This window comes from Leguminivora glycinivorella, chromosome 24 (assembly GCF_023078275.1).
Source record: "Leguminivora glycinivorella isolate SPB_JAAS2020 chromosome 24, LegGlyc_1.1, whole genome shotgun sequence".
NCBI lineage: Eukaryota > Metazoa > Arthropoda > Insecta > Lepidoptera > Tortricidae > Leguminivora > Leguminivora glycinivorella.
The window spans coordinates 2,122,501-2,129,961 of record NC_062994.1 but is presented as its reverse complement, the minus strand read 5'-3'; the positions used below and the strand labels follow the sequence as shown (position 1 = coordinate 2,129,961).

At 39.1% G+C, this 7,461-nt stretch overlaps 1 long non-coding RNA gene across 1 annotated transcript; it reads right to left on the bottom strand.

Annotated features, from left to right (window-relative positions):
* Window positions 1-4,186: 4,186 nt before the first annotated feature.
* LOC125238696 lies at window positions 4,187-4,954 on the bottom strand. Its single transcript, XR_007178460.1, has 2 exons — window positions 4,862-4,954; window positions 4,187-4,717 (listed from the first exon to the last, which is right to left on the bottom strand). It is a non-coding gene; the product is annotated as an uncharacterized LOC125238696 (long non-coding RNA).
* Between the last annotated feature and the right edge of the window lie 2,507 nt (window positions 4,955-7,461).

The window sequence follows — 7,461 nt, the reverse complement described above, 5'->3', positions numbered from 1 at the left end:
AATTTTGGTCAAAGAATGTCTGGGGGGCCCTGATTTCAAAAATAAAAAAAAATTTTGAAAAATGCTACAAATGCGAAAAATTTGGCCACTTTTTTTTTGTATGGCAACTTTTAAACGGTAGGAGATAGCCGGGGGGTGCTCGACCAAATGTCATACAGGAGCCCGAGTAGAAAAAAGTTGCATCAAAAAAAATTCAAAATGGCCGACTTTTTTTTTTTTTTTTTTTCAAGTTGGTCCGAGCGCGCTCAAATTTGGCATGCGGAGAGGTATGGGCCCCCAGATTACAAATGTCAAAAAAATTTTTTCGAAAATCCAAGATGGCCGCCGTTATGGAAAAATCAATTTTTCAAGTAATTTTCGCGAGCCCGAAGGGCGAGCTTCAGGGTGGGAGGCCGAAGGCCGACCCCGCGGAGGGCCGCAGGCCCGGAGCTCACCTTTGGGCTCCCACCCGGGCCAAATCCAAGTAATTTCAGGCGAGGCCGAAGGCCTCGCTGCGGGCAGAAAGTGCTCCCATACAATTTCCTTACAAAAGTGTCTAAACAAGCTTCGGAGCCGAGCGAAGGCCGAAGGCCGAGCTCCGCGTAGGGCCGAAGGCCCGGAGCGTCCCTGATCGGCTCGCCGGCGGTCCGGGAAGTTGGAGGTTACACACGACCCAATAGTAAAAGTGTCTTACAGAAGCGAAACGACGGGCCGGAGGCCGCAGGCCGCAGGCCCGTCGTGAGCTTCTGTAAGACACTTTTACTATTGGGTCGTGTGTAACCTCCAACTTCCCCACAACCCCCACAGTAACTACGCGGAGGGCCGGAGGCCCGGAGCGTGTCTGAGAGGCTCCCAAGCACGCGAAGGCCGCAGGCCGAGCTGCGGGCAGAGAGTGCTCCGAAACAAAATAAAAATTAAAGTGTCTAAAAAGCGACGCGGCGGGCCGAAGGCCCGACGCGGAGCTTCGAAACCCAGCGAAGGCCGAAGGCCGAGCTCCGCGTAGGGCCGAAGGCCCGGAGCGTCCCTGATCGGCTCGCCGGCGGACCGGGAAGTTGGAGCTTAAACACGACCCAATAGTAAAAGTGTCTTAGAGAAGCGAAACGACGGGCCGGAGGCCGCAGGCCGCAGGCCCGTCGTGAGCTTCTCAAGACACTTTTACTATTGGGTCGTGTTTAAGCTCCAACTTCCCTACAACCCCCACAGTAACTACGCGGAGGGCCGAAGGCCGGAGCGTGTCTGAGAGGCTCCCAAGCACGCGAAGGCCGCAGGCCGAGCTGCGGGCAGAGTGCTCCCGAGCACGCGAAGGCCGCAGGCCGAGCTGCGTACAGACTGTGCTCCCAAGCAAAACAATAATTAAAAGTATCTAAATAAGCGAAGCGGCGGGCCGAAGGCCCGACGCGGAGCTTCGAAACCGAGCGAAGGCCGAAGGCCGAGCTCCGCGTAGGGCCGAAGGCCCGGAGCGTCCCTGATCGGCTCGCCGGCGGACCGGGAAGTTGGAGCTTAAACACGACCCAATAGTAAAAGTGTCTTAGAGAAGCGAAACGACGGGCCGGAGGCCGCTCGGTGACACAAAATTTGGTATGATTGTACATAACTTAAGCGTCCTCATGTTTCGGTTACCTACATTATAAGATATCTATATTTTACAAATTCTCGGGACCATGGGGTCCCGGCGAGCAATTGGAGGCGTGCGTGGGGCCGAAGTCAACACGTAGTTCTCTTGTAAGGAGACAATTTTCCTTAAAGTCCATGTGACGCCAACCGACTATTATCATTGTATGCACTATGGTAGTGCACCAAAGGACTAAACCCCTTTATTCATAAACGTTCCTAAAGTGATCAAGCCGACAAAGTTCCTTTGTGTCTTTCTAATCACACCAATACGTCGGAAAGGGACAAACTAACTTTATTGGCTTTATAACTTTAGTGAACGTTAATGAATAAATATTGCAAGAAAAAAGTGCATGCATGCATGCATACATACATACATACAATCACGCCTGTATCCCATAAAGGGGTAGGCAGTACACATGAAACTACAAAAGCTTTGAAAGAAAACGAAACTGTGACATTGCAGTGACGGGTTGCCAGCCTGTCGCCTACGCCACAATTTAACCCATATCCCATAGTCGCCTTCTACGACACCCACGGGAAGAAAGGGGGTGGTGAAATTCTTAACCCGTCACCACACAGGCAGGAAAAAAGTAACAACAATAAATTGGACTATTGGTATTAAATGCACTGGTAACACGCTGGCTATGGTAAAATACTATAGCACCTGCACTAATCATAAGTTAAACAACGTTTAAAAAAAAAGAAAGGTGGTCTGGTGACACCAACTCATTGTATGGGTCTCCAAAAAACGGCCGCTCACACGGAGCGACAAGGGGACAACATTGCGTGAGCGGCTCAGGGTGGTGCGATGCCGCTTTCTACCCAGTCTGTACGAAACAGCCACTGTGCCAACTCGCGTCTTATACATATTTCATTTCAACCCTGCAAGCATACCTCTGGCACTCCACTCTGAACGGTCGGTTAAGGCAAGCCAGAGGTGAAAGTCCTGACCGACTCTCGGGGGCATGGGAACGAAGGGTCGTCACTTCCCATTCAGCTGCAGCTGCAGCAGCAGATAGAAATAGTTTTTGAATCATAGTAGTTGCAGTTGTACAAGGCAAAGGATCCTAGGCACCATCGTGCCAATTTTTTGGATTTTTTTGTCTTAGATTTTTTTTAATAAATAGGTACTGTAATCTTTACTTATTTTTTTTATTTTACGTAGTTTAACATCTTCCTCGTGCACATATGAGTCCTATAATGTATTTGACATCCTTAAGTCATACAAATATGGTACCAAACTTGGAATAGTAGCATAATGATTAATGAATACCTCTATATAGATTGAGACCCTATTTTCCTCCAGAGCAGAAGCTACCAAAACCTCAAAAAACTAACATCAAAAATCACGGTGGCCCCACTTCGAAAATCCATCCTTGGGCCCTAAGGACCAATCCTACCAAAGGAAATCTTTGGTTCAGCAATAGCCGTATAATTTACCCTACAGACGCAACTATAGTGACATTTGTTTTGAATAGCCACAGATAAGTATGTATTTTATTATTTATATGTATATTACTATAAATCAATAAAATAAGTATCTAAAAAAAAAACACAATCATTGTTTTAGTATTCTAAAGATTTAATTTTATGATTATTTTTATCACATGCAGTTTTTATAAACCAAAATCATATCAATTATACATTACTAAATATTAATATGTATTTTAATTTTTTACATCACAACAATCATTTATAATCGTTACTCAGTAATCACAATAATTTTAGACTGCTAATATACATAAATATATCTCATGCTGATTACTAATGATTTAACATTTATAAATAATAAACTTTTCAACAATTGTTATCATACACAAAAAGGGCTCAGAGGGTTACAGCTACATTTATAGTCCTCTGCCTTTTTCTCCCGTGGTTATTGTACAAGTTGATTATGAGATACCGATGGGTTGAAGTGTATTTGTGCCCTCTCAGATTGAAAATAAGTGTAAGGCCTGAATTTAAGCTCAGTGTGCAGTGTTCAGCGTGGCATGCGGTTGAACATTCCAGAGTGCATACAATTTATGCAACGTCAACTCAGGATACTTGTATGACCTTCAATTATTTGACATGCACACGAAACACCCCGTCCCACTGCAATATGAGCATGCACTCAGGTCTTACCCTCACAGTGCTGTTACATGGACAATACAATTGCTAACAATTCACATACAATTGCTATAGAACAAACGGCAATGGTATGATAATCGCTGGTAGTTATGTTGCCCATGTAACTGCAGCATCTTATGAGTAACATTATATATAACACGCTATGCCGGCCCTCCCGAAGACCTGATCACCCTGTGTGACGAAGCCACAAAATGGCTGACTGCTCTTAGTCTAGATATTTAAGTAAAATTTCACATTCTATTTTCTAACATGTATGCTATACAAATAAATAAATAAAATAAATAGTAACATTGAAACACGAGCAACTTCAGGTGATGTATTTTTGGAAATACAGCAATAAGTCATAAACTTATTACAGTTACAGATTGCCAGTCTGTCGCTTATGTCACAATTTAACCCATATCCCACAGTGGAATTCAACAACACCTACGGGAAGAAAGGAGGTGATGAAATTTTTGACCCGTCACCACATAGATATTTTCATTATTATGAACATAATTTTACATGTCAGTTTCTGGTGGAATGTGTGTGAGTACAATATATTTTTAAAACATCTAACCAACAAGGATATTTTGATGGTATTCATTATAGTTGTTAAAAATTAAGTTATGACAGTATGTCATGAACCCTTATGAGGGTATAGAAATGAATTCATATTTTTAAATTGTTAATATATTATGTTTATTAAACATTTCAAAGTATACAATCACTGACACTTCATTGATATGTCTTCTTGATCTTTAAATCGTTATAACACTGCCGATGCCATAATTTCATGATTTCATCATTTTTTTCAACGCCACGGATAAAAACTTATTCAGTGTAGTATGGTTTTACAAGATCAGATGATGCAGTTTTGTGTAAGTAATACATTTTTTTCACATGTTTCACGATTCATTTCAGTTCAGCACATTCAGACATCTGAAAAGGATCTCTTCTTTTGGACAATACTTGTCGTCATGTTGGTTGATACATCCATTATGTATTATTTAATCTGAAAAGATAAATAAAAATTAGTATTATGAATACAAACAATTAGGTTATATTTTTGGTATACTGTTCAAATATTAACACAAAACATAAAAGGAATGAAAAAATAAACATTTCAGAAGAAAAAAGTGGGTATTGTTATACTTACAATACATTAGAAACCCAGTAATTAAGTATATTTAATTCTAAAATGTTTGGCGCCAGTACAGTACGCCGTCGTCCTTTATATTTTGACATTGACAAGAATTACAAGTCAGTTTTAGTTGTCAGCAATGTTACCAGTATAATTTATTTAAAGTATAACGGTGTGATCACTCACTTAGTTGGTGTTTGAACTGTTAAATGAGATAGTACTTGTAATAATAATATATAAGAAAATGATTTATAATCAATTATGATTACAAGCTAAAAAGGGTAACACGTTGTGTTAAAAATAAATATAGGTTTTTTTTCCAACAGTAACACTGTTAGAAATTTCAAAGGTTTCCATTCATTATCAAACATATTAATTTTTTGGTTTTCAATATATGGACAGTCAACCAAGTCTTGGGACCGAAAAAGGCGGCAAATTTAAAAAATATAGGGCTCACCACACTATTGTCTTCCCAAAACGGGTGCCTGCCTAAATTATAATGTTAGCGGAAATCATCTAGGAGCTATAAAAATTAAAAAAATAAAATAAAATGCAACGGTGAAAGTTTGATTTTGATACCCATGGAAAAAATTAAATTTTGTGTCATTTTTTTATGACATAATTCGGTTAACCGCTTTTAAATAAATGGTTAATTATCAACTTAATATTGGCACTAAAAAGGCGGCAAATTTGAAAAATGTAGTGCTAATCAACCAATTGTCTTCATAAAATGCGTGCCTTTAGTACAATGATTTGTTTTACCGCCTATATAAACAGTGAAGCAAATAATATCAAAGTTTAAAAAAGCGCGGGCTTTAAAAAGGGAATTGACCGGCGAGAATTGCCTTTTCAAATTATCTGCATTTTTATTAAATACGCTCCTATGCTCTATGTGAAACCAAAAGAAAAAAAACTCTTCCAGTTATTGAATATGTTCGGTTTTTTTTTTCAAACTTAAAAAGAAAATACAATAATCAATAATACGGTACAATATTTCTGATGGTGATGACCACGTAATCTTTAATAATTAATTTTGTAATGTAGAAAGTCTTCACTATGTCTGATAGTTAATAGGCGGTTTTATTTATTGGCTGTTTCGTTTCACCTCCTAAGTCTGTCCGTTGAAAAGTAACAAAAAAACTTCAAATTTCTTTCACTTTTGGCGCTGCATTCGTGGTGAGTGTTTGCTTATTTTCATGTTGCTCATTTTAATAACAACACATTAAACATTTTCTCATTAAATTATCACACAAACTATCGGAAAAGATTAATGTACAATATACAAAATAAAGATTAGTCAGGTAAAACCGTTCAAATTCTAGATAGATACTGTGTATGAAGATAGAAAATACTTTCAACTGCAGTACGTACGTAAGTATCATTAGATATTTACATATATTAAATAACAATTGCAGGTGCATCAACATTGTTTAATTTTCATTTATTCCATCAAATACAACAAGTTATTACAAAAAGCGTAAAATATGACTGTTCCAATTTCAAAATAGGACGCTTACTTTTTGTTTAACGCCATTTTGTTTTTCACAAAACCTTGGTAAGCAAGTAGTAAACTAAATAATTATTTCTTATATACTTAGGTACATAATGATACGGAAGTGTTTTTTATAATTTAGTTGCTGCAAAGACATTTACATTAAAAATGTTTTCACTGTTGATTATTAACCCTCAAATGCATGACCTTGACCAAGATTTATTCAAATTTTAACATGCCTATTGCCTTCAATAATATATTATATGCATTTAGGGCTGGCTCACGCCGGAATAGCAACGGTCGATGGCGCCAGAGTGAAATAATTTAAACTTTATCTACATTTTAAAAATACCAATAACAAATTCAAACTGGTCGCGCGGTGACGCGACCGACCGCTGCCATTTCGGTGTCCCTTAAGAATTAATAAACTCTTCTTTCATAAAATTCAACACTTTGTTTCAGAATACACTGTCCAACGACGACTGTATTACAAGGTATGTTTTTAATACAAACTCTTATGGCCGCTGTACACACATGGCCAACAGTTCCACCAACCCCCTTGGCCATGTGTGTAGAGGGCTACTTGGCCGTAAGTTGGCAATTGGCGCTTGCGCTTGCCGGCCAACCGATTCGTGTCGGTTTTTTGTCCACACATCAAAGGATCTTGGCGCCAATGGCCAACTGCGTTTACACGTTGGCGCTTCATTCAGTTGGTCGTCAGCCGTCAGAGAGGACGGTAGTGAAATATTTACGAAAATAATAAGTTTATCTATGTCAATAATAGTGTAGATTTTAGGAAATAAAATAACCTTGCAAATGTTTAATGTATTTCCTAAAAAAGATAAATGTTCTTATCAGAATATTCAAAAAATTGTTAATATTTCAAATAATTTAATTTTACTACGGGGTTATTATTTTTTAATCAAATTTTTCTGTCAATGTCTATGATCTAGAATTTCCTAGACTTTTCCATTCCACGTCCATCTTTCATGAAGAGCCAATGCCAAGTGATTGGTTCGCCAATGTGTAAACAGCGGCTCTTATCTTGGCCAAGGGGTTTCACAAAGGGCTGGTGGAACCGTTGGCCATGTGTGTACAGGGGCCATTAAGCTGGGAACATACT